The sequence below is a fragment of the Rhagoletis zephyria genome, unplaced genomic scaffold, assembly GCF_001687245.7.
Source record: "Rhagoletis zephyria isolate East Lansing unplaced genomic scaffold, Rhagoletis_zephyria_1.1 Rzeph_scaffold_00101, whole genome shotgun sequence".
Lineage (NCBI taxonomy): Eukaryota > Metazoa > Arthropoda > Insecta > Diptera > Tephritidae > Rhagoletis > Rhagoletis zephyria.
The window spans coordinates 375,383-392,746 of record NW_016157185.1 but is presented as its reverse complement, the minus strand read 5'-3'; the positions used below and the strand labels follow the sequence as shown (position 1 = coordinate 392,746).

The following is a 17,364-nucleotide window of genomic DNA, read 5'->3' as shown; positions in this document are numbered from 1 at the left end:
AGGTGAATAACGCAGTCAAAATGTCCTACAATTGAAAGCCAAATCCTTAAAATGGAATTCAAACAATTCGTGCGTACCGTAAGCGCACTAAAAAGAAGCAGTTCAACAGCCAAAGTGGCTGGAAAAGCTCGGTTAAAGAAACGAAATATGTACGTATGAAAGCCTAAGTTGATATGGGCGAAGTGCGTGCAGCACGCCACAGCAACTAAATAGCGGAGGACATGCCCGATTGGGGAATGCTGAAGCAATCGCTTATGTAGTTGTAGGACTGGCTGGAAAAAAGCGAATGCTCAGCGACAGCAGCTCGTTGTTAATTCATTTGACAACAAAGTAAACTAACCTTAAAGAGAGAGATAGAGTACGACCAAATACCATGCGTTCGGCCAAATTGTTGAGAGTTGATGCTAACCATTCTCAAGGTGTTATCCTGAGTGAGAACGTTTTTTTCCAAGCAAGTAATTGTCCACTAAAATATGGCTCGCTGTGTGTTCTCCTAAGCTCTCGTCTCTCGTTTAGTCGGTCATTGCCTCGTTTGTAGTCGGTTCGAGCTTTGCTTTAAGTTATGTTTTCGGCTGAAACATTGGTCAGTTCGCAAGAACACGTCAGTGTGTCGGATGTACTTTGATAGTCAAGTTTGAAAGTGCGGTAGAGTACCAATCGCTGACTCGCTGTGAGCAAAAATGAAATTATGATTTTTCTTTAGATACTAAGGTGGAAATGTTCAATTGTGTAGTGATATGCTAGTGGAAAAGTGTTACTTCTTTTCAAAGAGAAATTAGGTACTCGGAAAAGTAAAATTTAAAATATTATTTCCTCGCTAAATTGCAGTAGTCCTCGGAAAACCTTCAAACTGAACTCAATCCAATCAACCAAGTTTTCGCTACTACAAATCTTTGCTGCGCAGTACAGCAGTATACTCCGCGTGGGGAGTACGTTTAACTTTCCAGGATTTGTTGCAGGGCATATGTACTTGTATATACATACATATGCGTGTGTACGTATGTGTGTGCTTGTGTACACCGTCGTATAGATATCTTGAATTCTGCTGGAATTGTTGCTGCTGACCTTCCTCGCATTTTTCATCATTCCAATCCATTGTGACTCCGATTCCATAGACAATATTTTTTCATTAACGTAAACTTCTGTCTTACTTTGATAAAAAATATACACATACATATGTATGTATAAAACTTAATTTCTTCGATAATGTACATACAAACGTATGTAAGCATACATAAGCGCACATTCACTTATTTCTTAGGGGCAATGGCTATTTTGCTACTGAAAGTTAGGCGTGTTTGGCGAACCAGCCATCACATCCGCACGCCCTGTCTGTGCTGAAATATTTGGCAGGACAACGGCAGCCCATATGCAATGTATGTACGTACATGTATGTAGTGCATATTAAATACATATTGTCACCAATATGCCAGAAACATGAATGTGTAAAAATGAAAAAAAAAATTGTGAACAGAAACTCCCTGGGAGTTTTCTCTTTATTCCCTTTCCTCCTATCATGTGTAAAAATTCCCTGAGGACCTTTTTTATTAAATGGCGGAGTTGAGCTCTCAAAAAAGTGTCAAACAGCTTCTTCGAATTCGAATTTCTCCCTCCCAAGTTTTCGGGGAAAATTCTACTCCCTGGTAGTTAATTACACTGGTCTACAAGGGTTTTGCGAATAAGACGGGACCTGGTGTTTCCGAACGGATTTTTCGTGCTGAACACGAATCTGGGGTCCAAAACTTCCCATCACGTCACGTTTTCGAGAAAAAAGGGGTTGAAACCCCTAAAAACAGCGTTTTTGGCCATTTTTGAAAAATTGTAGAGCTGAACCCTGACGTGCTACAAACTTTGTATATGTCAGAAATTAAAGGCTAAATCGTGCCCTTTCGAATGAGCCCTATGCCGAATTAATCGCATGCACCCTTAGATCAGGGGGTGTATTTGTGTCTAGGAGTCCAATTTTTATATCCACCATATTCGACCCGTCATCTTAAATTTTTAAAATCTAACTGCAGATTCGTAATCAGCGACTTTTAATATAGTTAAAACCTTGGCATTATTAATTTTCTATGATCGTTTAAGATTAAATTCTTTCTGTGATCAATTTTTCCTGCACCCCTAAACACAAATACACCCCCTGCTTTAAGGGTGCACGCGATCAATTCGGCATAGGGCTCATTCGAAAGGGCACGGTTTAGCCTTTAATTTCTGATATATGCAAAATTTGTACCACGTCAGGGTTCAGCTCTATAATTTTTCGAAAATGGCCAAAAACGCTGTTTTTAGGGGTTTCAACCCCTTTTTTCTCGAAAACGTGACGTGATGGGACATTTTTGACCCCGGATTCGTGTTCAGCACGAAAAATCCGTTCAGAAACACCAGGTCCCGTCTTATTCGCAGAAAAAAAGTTGAAATTTGTAGACCAGTGTTATCGAAGGATTTCTTTTTCGTGAGAATCAAAGTCCCGGAGAACAAACTCCCCGGAAGTATTCAGAATTGGACTGAATATAAAAATTCGATTTTCATTTTATTTGTCCTGCATTCGAAAAAGCATCTGTGCAGTGCAGGTTATGTATTGCATGTGAAAAAGTAAAGTCGAAATTTTTATGCTCTCACCCCTAGGGTTGTTCCATACCGAAAAAATATACCCTTATTTTTTATTTTGAAATCAAAAAATATTTAGAGATCGCTCAAAGCGTCCAAAGTTTTCCATTAATTTTATATGGGGATAAAACAACTTTTCGTATAAATGGTATAGAATAGTTAAAAATCAATATTTTTCTACCACAGAACTCTGTTTATCTGCAAAAGATGCCCAATAATAATACCCAATTGTTTATTTAACCATTTTTTCATCGCAACTATAATTTATAGGTCCCCCAAAAACCCACACAAACCCCGAAAAATGCAGTGGGGCGACCAATAAAATATCGTTAATATTAAAGTAGTAATGGTTAAATAAACAATTGATTATTATAAGTGAAAGTCTCGTGAAGGGAACCATAGTTTTCCGATCGAAAAATATTGATTTTCAAGAATTCTATACCATTATATATTAAAAAATAGGAGTATACTTTTTTCGATATAGAACAATCCTAGGGGGTGAGAGCGTTACAATTCCGACTTTACTGTTTTTGGACCACCCTAATGTAAATATATGCATACATAAAGGTATATATGAATGTAATTTATTTCATTAGCTCTGATCCAATACTTTTCGTGAAAAATCCTGTAACACTGTCAAACAGCAAAATTACTCTCTGAAGTGAGAGTAAAAAGTGAGTAACAACAAAAAGTACGGGAACAAAGAAAACATTTTTCCTGTAAAAACGTCGACCAGTGATTGCTTGACACTTTTCATGATTTTACCAGAAGAAAAAGTTCGAGTAAAATCTTGCAACTTCATTCTCTACACAACTCTCCAAAAGTCGCTCTCATTTACAGGATTTTGGAGGATTTTGGAGTACGGGAACATTTTTCCTGTAACTTCCTGCAAGTTCGTGTAAAATCCTGTAAGTTCATGGAGTACTGGATCAGAGCTATTGTCAAGTTTATTTAGTGTTGATGTCGGTGTGAAATCTTATGTTAGTTGCGTTCCTCAACTTTTCTGGATAAAACCTGTAAAACTGTCATAAAGCAAAATTGCTCTCAGAGAAAGAGAGAAAAACCAAAACGTGCGGGTAAAAATTGGTAAAACTGTCAAATACACCGTGGACGCCATTGTTTGTCTACATCAGTGGTAACACTTTTAAAGGATTCAATAAGTGGGACTGTTAAATGCACTGCTGCCGCTCTTCGTATACGTGTGAAACACACATGTGCTCAGAGAGCGCTCACTGAGCTGTAGCCCGCCGACCACTGGTCTACATGGTAGTTTTTTATCATTTGGCGATCTACTAAATTATACGCAAATATACAAGCAAATCAACTTCTTTGCAATGATATATATATATATTTAATAAGGTGAAAATGCAGATGTCCTTTTGTGTTTGCTTATTCAACTTTCAATTCGTTTGAACAGCTGATGGTTTGTCACTTTACCAGATTTTACAAGCAAAAATTTTCCGCACCTTCTGACAAAGAGCGGACCAATTTTACTCTCCCATTTCTCCCCTACTTTGTCAGAGAACCGAGTACGAGAACGCTTTCTGATAAATTCCTGTAAATTCTTGCGAGATAGGGAACGCAATTAATGAGTGAGTTATTTTAAAATATTTAATTTCTGGCAATTATTTTTTTTTAATATGAAGTGGAGAAATTAAAAAAAAAACCATTTAGCACTGATTCATTACTGAGTAGTTACTTAGGTAAAGATTATACATGAATTATACAAGGATTACAGACATGGGTAAGAGATTTTATTTTTTGAATTGTGAATTGCGTCGTTATTGCACAGGACCGTCGATATGTTGTAGTCTTCTTCTTCTGCTTGCTTGGGGCTGTAACCGCCAAAGCAATTGAGGAGTCCAATATAACAATCCAGACATTTCCTGTGAAAACAGACGCCAATTGGATATGCCGAGTGAAACCAAGTTCTTCGCCGACTGGCCTTTCTAAGGCAGAGAACGTCTTCCTCAGTTTCTTATTACACTGCACATAGGGTAGGGGTATTTGAACGATCTAGGCGGCCAAAAACCAATTTAAAAAAATTTGCATGAAACGTAAAAAAATAGTTACATTCGATAGAGAATATTCCAAATAATACATCGCACTCCTTCTCACTTTTCCTACTTGCACAGCGAACGCTCTCCGTTGACCGGAAACAGAATATTCTAACTGTGGTTATATATAAATTAGAAACAACCTGCCGGTTTTAAGTTAATATTATCATTTTCTGCATTGCATTCTTAAAAAGTAGTGATGGATTCGGATACAGATGGTTATAATGCAATTAAGTGAAAAATTTGTTTAATCTTTTTATTAAGCAAAAGTTCAATTTAAATGTAACGAAAATAGACGTTTTCACCGAGTTTTTTCTTTTTTTTTTGAATATTTGTGGAATATTAAGGAATCTGTTGTATGCCCGGGATAGATCCATTATTATTATTTGTTCAATTGAAAGCTTAGAAATTTAGCGAATGTAGTGAGAAAAGATTGCCCGCAGAAAATGGCAGACAAATGGCATTTATTTACTTATAAAATGTATTAAAGGAAAATCTAAGAACGCCACTAGTATATGTATAGTAGCACTACTTTAGAGCTATTTTACCCATAGAATTTTACTTTTTTGATAAATTTGAAGCAAAAGCCATGTTTCGGTCCTTGTGCTAGAAATCTCCAGGAAGCGAACCCAACTGTATTGTGTATTTCGGAATTTATATTTGTTTTCCTTTACAGTGGTGCTATATAAGTGACAGTTAAAGACATACATTTTCGGTATACAAGCGTTTAAAATTAGATAAATGTAAGTTTGAATAAATCTTTGATATTTCAGTGAATATTGTATCCAAATTGTCAAAAAATTGGTTTGGGGAGTACAATTTTGGTGCAAAACAATAATAATATGAAAGTTTTTGAAAATGGGCGTGACCCCGCCCACTCATGAGGAAATGCTGGAATCTCAGTAGTCGTTTTACCAATCCCTACCAAACTCTATCTAACGAATCTGTTGGAATTCTTTGAAATCGGGCAGTAACCACGTCCACCTCCCATATAATGGTAATTTACAGAAACACGAAAACTGAAGCCAATTCCTTCAAAATCGATGCTGCAAATAACCACTTAGCTGTAAAATAGATTACTAAAAATTTAGGATGATGGGCACCGCCCACTTATAACCACAAATTTGTATCTCGGTAACCGATTTATAAATTTCTACAAATCTCGGCCCACTTCATTACCTAGATATGGAAGCAATCCGATGAAAATTATTGAAATCGGACTAAAATCCATACTTAAAAAAATCTTCAAAATAAATAACGCAAAGTAGGTTTATTACATTTTCTTACCTATATTGAATTATATAATTCGCTAATTTGTTGAATTTGATTTTTTTCCCTTTTTGCTCAAGAAATTGTGGTTCTTTTCCAGCCTCAAAATTTTGCACTAATTTGAAAGTCTAATTGCTTTTGAAGTTTCTTCCTGAAAATCGCTGTCTCACTAATTCCACATTAAGTTTTTCTATTTTTTTAGCCCTAACTAAAATTTTGATTTCGTTTTTTTCAGCCTTATTTTTTGCTCATTTAGCCTATTCACTGAATAAGTTCTGGCAACACTGATGATAACTTCCTGAAACTAAATGTTGCCGTCATAACGGGCTTCAATTTCAGGCAACAAAAAGTATGTTATCATGGTGCGATAGCGCTCATTATTTACGTTTTGTTCTGTCTGCCGCTAAAAATTTGAATGAAATTATTTAATTCAACAATGTTTATTGAGGTTGAGGCCGTTTTTAATGAAAAGCTTTTTGTGGAAAAGCAACAATAATTTGGAAAAATGGTAGAAGTGATAGCTATTTCATTAGAAATGGGCTCCAGCTCAATAAACATTGTTGAATATAATTGTTATAAATGGATCAAAAGTGATAAATTTTTCGATGAATTTTGGAGAGCTACCTTTTCAATTTTGATACTTTTCCAAATACAAAAGAAAAAAATCTTTAAATTTGTATGCATTACAAAACATGTCGCACGCCTGTGGCAACTTCATTGTCGTTCACTGAACGAAACTTTCATGTATTGTGATTCATGGTCGATGACGAAAAACGTCAAAATGTGAATAAACGAACAGTATCATATTTACTTTCGCTATGTTCAATAACAAAAGTTAGGGCTTGGTACTCGGTAACTCGGTGCTCGGTAAGGCCCTGTTTCCTCCTGTCGTGATAGCCATGTCACAAAATGTATTTCCATTGGATACCGCCTATTTCTCATGCAATATATGTCAGCGCTTATTGCTTGGCATCCATTGCAGGCAATTTGACAGTTTTACAGCCATATTTTCACTTGAAAGAAAGTGTACTGGTGGTAACATTGATGGAATATTAATATTAAATCAAAATAAGAATCTGTTCCCTATTGGACTATTTATGATAACGTTTTAGGAAGTTATTCAGCAAGTTTTTTTTTTAAGATTTAAATGTTTTTAAACAACGAAATTGAGAGAATGTTGTCTGGCGGCGACATGCAGCAAATGCTTGTACATACATATCAAGGCATCAAAGTGCCTACACACAAAAAATTGCAATCCTACTGCTCGTCAAAATGACAGTTGGTAGGCCATCGGTGTTTGCCTGTGGAGTTTTGCGGTAAATTTCGCCCCATGTATTTTGTTTGTGTAAAATTATTTTAGTATCGGTTTATCGGTTACCGAATTATCGTAGTGGAAGCTTGATAGTTTGACTGGTAGTTGGTAAACTGCCATTAGCTGTACGATATTCATCCAATTTTGAATCCGCCCGCTACCGAAAGGCATAACGCATATGACTAAATAAAATTCCTTCAACTTATTGTTACAATTTATTTTATTTTTTTTTATGGAAAAAACCTACGAATCAGCTGTTGATAAACATAGTTTATCAGACTAAAGGTGAAATCGAAAGTCTACTTTGCCGTGTAAACAGTCAGAAAGTCATTTACAGGAATCACTTTCGGCAATAAAAATTGCAAGGTGTAACTGCAATTGAAATTATGCAAATCTCTTTCGGGAAATAATTTCAATTTGCTCGTACAATGAATATTAAATTGTTTTGGAAAATTGTTTTTCATAAAAATTATTGGTTTTATTCCATATTGATGCTTTGATACTTAAATGAAAAAGAAAGTGATACATTTTAAGTCTCTTTTCTGCTACAATTTTTCACAAGCCCGCGGTCACTCTGTTAGGGATTNACGAAATTGAGAGAATGTTGTCTGGCGGCGACATGCAGCAAATGCTTGTACATACATATCAAGGCATCAAAGTGCCTACACACAAAAAATTGCAATCCTACTGCTCGTCAAAATGACAGTTGGTAGGCCATCGGTGTTTGCCTGTGGAGTTTTGCGGTAAATTTCGCCCCATGTATTTTGTTTGTGTAAAATTATTTTAGTATCGGTTTATCGGTTACCGAATTATCGTAGTGGAAGCTTGATAGTTTGACTGGTAGTTGGTAAACTGCCATTAGCTGTACGATATTCATCCAATTTTGAATCCGCCCGCTACCGAAAGGCATAACGCATATGACTAAATAAAATTCCTTCAACTTATTGTTACAATTTATTTTATTTTTTTTTATGGAAAAAACCTACGAATCAGCTGTTGATAAACATAGTTTATCAGACTAAAGGTGAAATCGAAAGTCTACTTTGCCGTGTAAACAGTCAGAAAGTCATTTACAGGAATCACTTTCGGCAATAAAAATTGCAAGGTGTAACTGCAATTGAAATTATGCAAATCTCTTTCGGGAAATAATTTCAATTTGCTCGTACAATGAATATTAAATTGTTTTGGAAAATTGTTTTTCATAAAAATTATTGGTTTTATTCCATATTGATGCTTTGATACTTAAATGAAAAAGAAAGTGATACATTTTAAGTCTCTTTTCTGCTACAATTTTTCACAAGCCCGCGGTCACTCTGTTAGGGATTCTTCTTTTGGGCAATAATAAAGATTCTGATATCCAGTTCTGTTTTAAGTGTTGTATTCAAAATTAAAGAAAGAAAAAAAAAAAACAAGGTCAAGATGTATCACCCTATATATTTAATATGAAGAGGAAGTTTCTCTGCAGTTGCGCGTGGGATTTACACACAACCTTTTTCAGATAGAAATTAAATGTTTCCCCTTAATCACCTTTATGGCGATTTGATGCAGAATTCTGCTTCTACGTGCATACATTCATACTTACAATTTGCATATATTTATTTCCAGCCCGTTGGCTTGGTTGTCATTGTGGTTGGTTGTTGTGGCGATTATAAACTTTTTTGTTCTCTTTTTTTCTGCGTACGTCCTTTTGCTGGGCTTAAAACTTAGCAAGTGTGATTAAATTACAATGGTCTGCTGAATTCTAAATAATATTAATTTATGCAAATTTTTCTCTCTTTCTTTCAGCGATGGCAAAATAAATGTGCTGGAAACGTGGCTACACGAATTGCCCGAATAATTCAGATTTGATCAAGAAAAATTTACATAATTTCAGTGGTTTGTCATTAAAATTAAAAAAAAAAATAGTGATTCGAAGCTTATAATCGTAGATAGTGTTAAAAAGTGCAAACGATAAATAGAGGAAAGATACGTTTAAAATATATGTATGCAATAGATATATTATACGCTAATATTCTGCTTTTCAACTCAGCTGTTAAATTGCTATTTCAAAACCTATACGCTTGCTACGGCGTAATACTCGTTAAGATACAAACGAAGGCAGCTTGATATTATGACGTATAATTGAGAGGAATAAGGTGAGTGAAATTTTGCATGGTAATAATATATTTAGCAGTTATTGATTATTACAAGGTATTTATGTATGTATAGTGAGTAAGTGCATTGAACTGTACCAAACGCTTCGGAGTGCCGAAGTGGACCAGTTTCATAAAATGCATTTTTACTAAAATCCCAAATCGTCCAAACATCGCACAAAAAGTGTAATAATTTTTGCATTCGCGGTACTCACTCTAATGTCGCTGTGATTGGGGATGTCGGAAAAACATCAATGCATTGAAATAACGATATTTTGCTTCCATGCACAGAAAATTTTCCACTCGATGTATACATAGTCGATTTATCGATGCTGACACCTCTAGCACATTGAACCGCCATTTCAGTTTTCAATTGTGCAAAAAGGAGAAGTGAGCTTGATCAACAAATTTAAATGGCTCCGAAAGGACCGTTAGAAACATAATTAGCTCAATTACGGTAATTAATTTGAACTTTGTACAATTTTTCTGATAACATATTTCCTTGTGAAATAATATCCGAAAGATGCTATGCAAATCGATGCATCGAATCAAAGAAATACATCGATGTATTTTTGCCACTATTAACCCAGCTTACGGATTCGTAGAAAAGTCAATCAAAAACAGCTTTAACATTTTAGCCCGGTTTCATATAAGAGAACAGCGTACTACTTATATATCATGTAGAACAAATCGGTTCTCCTAAATTTTTTGTTAGAATGGAAGTAGGTTCCATTCTGTAGGTTCTGTGCTGATTGCGAATCCGTAAGCATAAAGTTTCCATCAGCTCCAAATTCAAAAACAAAATCGCGTTTTTGCAATATTTTAGAAGCTCTAGTAAAGCAATAAGAGGTTATAGAACCTTCAAGCTAGAACTGTCGACTATTTACTACCTCTGAAAATACCATTCCTGCACCTTGACTTGATGCTCACTTAGTAATTTGTAATGTACTTTTAATTGTTTTTATTTTATTTAAGAAAAAATGAGGAAGAAGTTGAATGAAATTTTTGAACGTTTATTATAGGTTTCCAAAAGAAGTGTCCTTGACATTGGTTATTGTGGTACAGCAACTGAACATTGAATTCTTGTAAAAAAATATATATTTCCCATGATTACAGAAAATTATGAAAATTGTAAAATATTTAAAACTATTAGCACCAAGAGCTGACATTATACTCGCTAGTATAATTTTTAATTTTGTATGTTTCAGAAAATAAATAAAAGCTTTTACATCCAAAAAAAAAACTTTTTTTAGAAGAAAAACGTGTAATGTGGGAATGTAGGACTTCACATAAAATGTACATTTCATAAAACGTAAGTTTCATAAAGTGCACGCAGTCCTTTGATAGAAAGGGGTCAAGGTTCAATGCATACTAGTAAAATATCTTTTCAAACACAATATTTGACAGATATTTTTTTAATACATTTATTGGTCTCACAGAGTTCATTTGTGCTGGAATCGCTATTTTAAATGACTGTCGTTTGTTTTTTAATAGGCCATTAGGCTATTTTAATAAAACAGTTTTGCGGATATCTTAAAATTTGTTTTTGTTGTTAATGGCTTTTTAACAATTATCTTCAACAATATTTATTGAGCTCCAGGCCGTTTGTAATGAAAAAATGTTGTGGCAAAACAACCCACATTTTATAGCAACTATCACCACATCTCCTCATGAGACTTCTTCACCGCTGTCACTGGGATATGAACTATTAGAAACGGCCTCAAGATCAATAAAAAGTGTTGGGATATTATTATATGCATTTTTGTATGTAATCATTTTTATTGCTACATTCCAACACATACATACGTACTAATGTATGTACATTTGTATTTCGAGTGGATAATAAAACTATCTAAATTTTGTGATTACTTATACATACATATAACTTTCCGTTTTATCCTCTGCTCGAGTTGTTCATACATAATAGTAAGACTTTATGTATGAACTTGTTTATTTTAGTTTTGTGTATGAATATGTTCCGAATATTACTGTCATTATTTCTCCTTGTTTTTTTTTTTTATGTTGCTGTATTTTGCACCGCCGGTCGGCGTTGCTGTGGCAGCCAGTGCTCCTTTATTGATGTTATTGGGTTGTTTGAGCTGAACCAACCACCTACATCGATTTCATTGCGCTCCAGTTGCTACCGCAGTGACTGGGGGGAAAGCACAAATACTCAAACTTATTTTTAGAAAACACAATCGGCACTACACATACACTCGTACATGTTTTTGTTTTATAAGTATGTGAGTCAAAGGACATTTATGTTTTAAGTATTGTGAGTCTACTTATCCTCTATTCGTATGCATCTGCTTGCTACTCATTATCCCTTTCATATCTTTCCTTTATTTTATCAAACAATATCTCCATTATCTAGGTTGTTATTAGGGTTTTTCATGTTTTATTGTTCAGGAAGGCAAAAGCGCATATCCTTTGAATGAACTGAAACAAACCCAAATGTAGCTGCTTCGAATATGTACTCTTATCTACATCTACATATGTATTACCTATGTATAAATATTGAATTATTTAATTGCAAAACGGTCCGAGTTGCATTATTTAGATTTAAGTGTTTTTTGTGCTTGTTACTTTTCTGTGTTTACCCAGAATTTGGGTGGGTTGGAATGCGAAAATGGGGGCCGATGTTGTGTAGTGCGCGCTACCAATCCTCAGGGCCTGGGTTCGTGCCCAGTTTTTGACTAACATCAAAAAATTATAAAAAAAAAACAAATAATTTTCACCCATCTATGTATATACATAATACGCGAAAGCATTTTTGGTTCCGCACAAAAGATCTGCACCGTTCGTTCGATTTTCAAAAATGGGGTGTCAAATTAAAGCGCTTGGCCTGTAGATGTGTAAACTAGTTTTATTTTTTCGAAAAGAGTTGCCATGAACAATTAAAATCAAATTTTTCAATAATCAATACCATCAGATCCGTACCGTTCGTTGTATTTTCAAAGTGAGGTGTCAAATTAAATGGCTCGGGCTGTAGATGTGCATTAAGGATTTATTTATTTATTACAGGAGGGATTTATTATAGGAGGGTTTCCACCTGTTTAAAAAATAAAATTCAATTTGAATTAAGGAAAATTGGTAAGAGAAGTATGTATGTATGTATCACCATATGGGTGCCAAATGAAATGGTTTTAAGAAGGTAGTAGTTTGAAAATATTTTGAACAAGGTTGCCACCTGCTTGAATTGTCGAATTTAGTTAACTTATACACAAATTATTTGAAACATCAAAATATGAATGTCAAACGAAAGTGTGTTAAGAAATCTTTATTTTCAACGCTAAGACTGTTTTTGAGGTGATGGAAAAGGGTTTCCACTTTTTTAAATAGTTCAATTCAAAGAATTCAATAAGTTAAATGAATTAATAAAATTTTGGTATCAATTAAAATCTTTATATCTGAACTATATTTAGTGCGGTTGCCACATGTTTAAAAAATCAAACTCAACTTAATTTATCACTTAATTAAAATATGTATCGCGATGTTAACAAGAGTTTAGCTTGGAAATACTTTTCAAGAGGGCTGCCATCTGTTTGAAAGGTTTAATTTAATTAACTAATGCAAAATTTATGTGATTTATATAAATACGGGAGTCAGCGTTGATTTTAAATTTTATAATATTAAAAATCTACTATGCGAAACGGTTGCACAAATTTAGAAGAATTGTGACACTGGAATCTCTTATACCTTACTATTTATACTAGTATTTGGAATAGTTTGAAGGTTTTTGAAATTTTATCTAGGGCGTTTTAACGCCGTGCGGGCTTACTAGTTTCCGTAAATATTGGATCCAAATTGTTGAAAATTAGTATCTGAAGTAAAATTTTGATAAAAAATAGTACTGTTATGAAATTTTTGGAAAATGGGAGTGACCCCGCCCACTTATGATGAAATGTTATGTAGCCGCTTCACCAATGCTTCCCGAACTCGGTATGAACCTTGCCTAGGGCCCAGCTAAGAAATTTGTTGAAAATCTTTGAAATCGGGCATTGACCACGCCCACCTCCATAAAACGATAGTTTACAGAAACACGAAAACGCGATAATTCAGTCGCTGCTGAAGCTAATTGACCCAAAATCGATAATTAGAATAACCACTTAGAAGAAAATTAGACGATTATGCATTTTTGGATAATGGGCATGGCGCTGCCTCCTTATGACCACAAATGTGTATCTCAGTAACCGATTCATCAATTTCTACCAAACTCTGTGCACCTAATTACCTTAGTACAAGGGAGAAATTCGTAGAAAATTGTTCAAATCGGACTAAAATTCCACCCACTTCCCGTATAACGGTAAATTTCAGACATGCGAAACATCCGATATTTCAATAACTCAAGACGCTAATTTACTCCAAGTTAATAGTTACAGCAATCTTTTAACAATAAGACTTAGTTTAGAGAAAGTTGAAACGATGATATTTGATACCTGCGCCGGGTATATCAAGTTTAAGTATTAATTCATAAAATCAGTTAATTTAACGGAGTTAACAAAACAAACGAAAGCAAATAATTGAATTAATAATTGGCTTGTTATGCAACATTACATACACATGTGTGTACATTAGGGTGGTCCAAAAATGCATGTAAAAGAAAAGCAAAGTCGGAATTTTTATGCTCTCACCCCCTAAGATTGTTCTATACCGAAAAAATACCCCAACTTTTTTATCTTTAATTAAAAAAAATATTTAGAGGTCGCTCAAAGCGCTCAAAGTTTTCCATGTATTTTGTATGGGGAAAAACAAATTTTCGTAGAATTGGTATAGAATTCTTTAAAATTAATATTTTTCGACCGCATAACCCTATTTCGCTTCAGGAGATTCCCAGTAATAACACCAAATTATTTTGTTAACCATTTTTTCATAGTAACTATATATTTTATATAAATAAAAAATCTTTAGCATTGAAAATGGTTAAATAAACAAACATTGTTATTGGAAGTCTTGTGAAGAGAACCAGAGTTTTCCGATCGAAAAATATTAATTTTCAAGAATTCCATACCATTTCCACGAAAACTAGCTAAGTAAAGTGTTAATTTTTCGTAGTGGCTGTTCTAAATGCGATGTAAAATGTTTATTAGAAAACTTTTCCCCATTTTTTTCCATGCCTACATGTAAATATATTATCACAGTAAGGAAAAAATAAAAAAAAATAAGAATAAAAATTTATCTGATCAAAAGATGATTGTACCTAAAATCTAGTGATTGTACCTAATATACCTTTGGGTCAGCAAACGTCGGAAAAAAGTACAACTGTACCTACTTTTTCATCTCTGCTGCAGATACCCTGCACGATAATTTATGCGTTTGTCCAAATGGCAGCAGCAATTTGAAGCGATTCTCGTTTGCTCCTTAATGGTGTCTGGTGAATAAATCACGGCCATGCATCTCGATGTCAGCAGTAACAGGTGCGATAGATGCGCAGGTATATTCTGTATCATTTGTTGGATCTGAATATCGTATAAATTTGAGAGTTTTTTTAGGGGAGTTAATAATACCGATAAATAATAGCATTTCTTTGTATAAGTTATTTAAAAATATTGATGACAGTTTTGGATGGTTTCTTAACTGAGAATCAGAAATTCGCTTAACCGTGATAAATTTACCCTGCAGGGTATTCCAGCGAATTCAAGAACTACTAATTCGCTAATGCCAACTCAAACCAAAGGGCCGCTGAACTAAAGTGATGCCAATGCAATATGGAAAAATGAAGACAACGTCTTTTAAGACAGTGAACGCACAAAAAACATTGACGCCAACGATAGCTGCCATTCGTGCATATATTTGAAGTGCTTTTCTAAGGACTGGCTTTATAGGACCCTGTGACAACTACATAAATATCTACATAGAATTCATTTGAGTCACAGAATCAATACTTGGCAAAGTGCCGATTGCATTTACTCTGGCAGCATATACATTACTATTTTAGTAAGTAAACACGTGCATACGTATGTACATATATACGCACATAACAGTATATGCATTAGTGAAGCCATAAGCATTGATAGAACTAACCAACAAACAAACAACAATTACACAAAAAATGAGGATAACTATCAACACCAAAAACAAATCGGCTAAAAAATCTCAATGAGACAGCTAGAAGCTTTCATCTTATCACGTTGTGGGTATGTATGCATTTGTGTGTATACATACATATGTATTTGGTACTTATGGATGTGTGTATGCTGATGCATCCATAACTATTGCATTTTGTAAGTACCTAGGCGAATTTAGTAATTTCAAAGTTTACATCTGCTCCTTGCTCCGCTTTCTCTGAACAGTATGCTGGGTACATTCCGTTTCCTCTCCATACTTAAGGTGGAGTTTTTCAGAATTGTTTTTCGCAGAAGTTTAGCCCACAATATGAACTGTCCTGTGCCCATAAGAAACATAATTTTTGTTGTCCTTTCAATGGAGAAATCGCTTTTGGGAAGTGTGTAAAAGTTTGCCTTGGTGAAAAATTCTATAGTGTGATTGTATTTAAGGACTATATATTTTCTTATTAATTGTGCGTTTAACATTTGGCATATAATTAAAAGTAAATAATTATCTAAGTAAATTTTTTAGACAATTTTTATAAACAGTTAATACCTTTTAAGCTAAGTGTACATGGTAGAAAAACCCCGCTAGAGTTATACTGAAATAAAAATCTCCTCTCTCAATTAAGTTTGCACGGTAGAGCCACTCTAGTAGATATTCACTCTAGGTAGAGTCAAAATAAAGAAACATCATCTCGTATTGTACAAGCTTTGTTCACGGTAGACAATTGTGACCTCTCGCCTAGAGCTTGTTTTCTATCTCGAATTGTTGTCAACGCTTGTTGTATGTAGGTAACCTTTTGTCGATTTGATAGAATTCGCCTATTCGCTGACGTCATGAAATACCTTTTCGCACTAGGATCAAAATTAAATTTTCAAATTACTTAGTTATTTGTGCGAAATTTCAGTTTTCTAGTTTTATGTGTTTTCAAGTTACAACGTTTAGTGCGGCTATCTATTTAAGACACCGTGGGCCGTGAGACCTAAACAAGAATTTAAACTGAACTGAAAAGCAAACCGTAAATTCGCAAAATGTCAATGGGGTGGATACTCCTTTCATTTGACTGTATTTGCTGACACCAATGCATTCGTGTGTACATACATACGTATGTATATGTAAACCAAAAAGTTATGAACTTACAAAAAGTTGAAGATGTAAACAAGCACATACATACATACATATGCACATAAATATATATGCCCTGTGGGGAAAATCTCTAGTTCTGAACTGGTGCGCTTCTAGTACATTTAGACCCAGTACTGGTTCACAATAAATCTCTTTTGCATGCAAGCAACTGGCGAATTTAACATGGCGATGTCCTAGGAAGTGTCAATTGCCCCCCGCTGCATCCCTTTTTCGATAGTTCCGAACTAGTCCTAAATTCTATGGTTCAGAATCAGTTCTAAAATCGACAGACGAAAGAAAAAAGTATCACAATTTTTCAATCTTTTTGGTTCTTCCGTGTGTGCGATTTTAAGTTATTTTGGAAGAAATGTGTTTTCAACTTGAAATTAAATTTGTTTGAATGATTTTAAGAAATGTACGTTTACATACCTTTAGCTGTATCTGAGTTTGCAGAGGTGCTCGCTGTTATTTCTTAGATTCCAGACGGTCCCAAGATGTTGAAATGTTAACACAAATTTTAGTTTTGTATTACCAAGCTATGAGAAAGCATCTGCGAAGCACAGAATAGAAGCGTATTTGAACGAAAAAGCCGCCGAACACATATCTATGTAAAGTAAACAAGCCCCCCGCTGCATCCCTTATTCGATAGTTCCGAACTAGTTCTAAATTCGACAAATACGATCTAGTTCGCTCTGCATCCTTTTTTCTATAGTTCCGAACCATTTCTAAATTCGCCACTTTAGATATAGATTTCTAGTGAAAAGAACTGAAAAACTTGGTTTTTTAAAAGTACCACTTTTCGCCGATTTTG

The 17,364-nt window shown here is 34.5% G+C and overlaps 1 long non-coding RNA gene across 3 annotated transcripts in view; it reads left to right on the top strand.

Moving 5' to 3' along the window:
- Positions 1 to 597: 597 nt before the first annotated feature.
- The window catches only part of LOC108376728 (uncharacterized), a 127,524-nt gene continuing 110,757 nt past the window's right edge, over positions 598 to 17,364 (top strand). For 2 of the 3 annotated variants that reach the window (XR_001849279.1, XR_001849277.1), the window contains exons 1-2: positions 598 to 670; positions 9,031 to 9,380. This is a non-coding gene — a long non-coding RNA (uncharacterized LOC108376728). Of the gene's footprint in view, positions 780 to 9,030; positions 9,381 to 17,364 lie in introns of all 3 variants that reach the window. The other variant, XR_001849278.1, reaches the window with a different exon arrangement.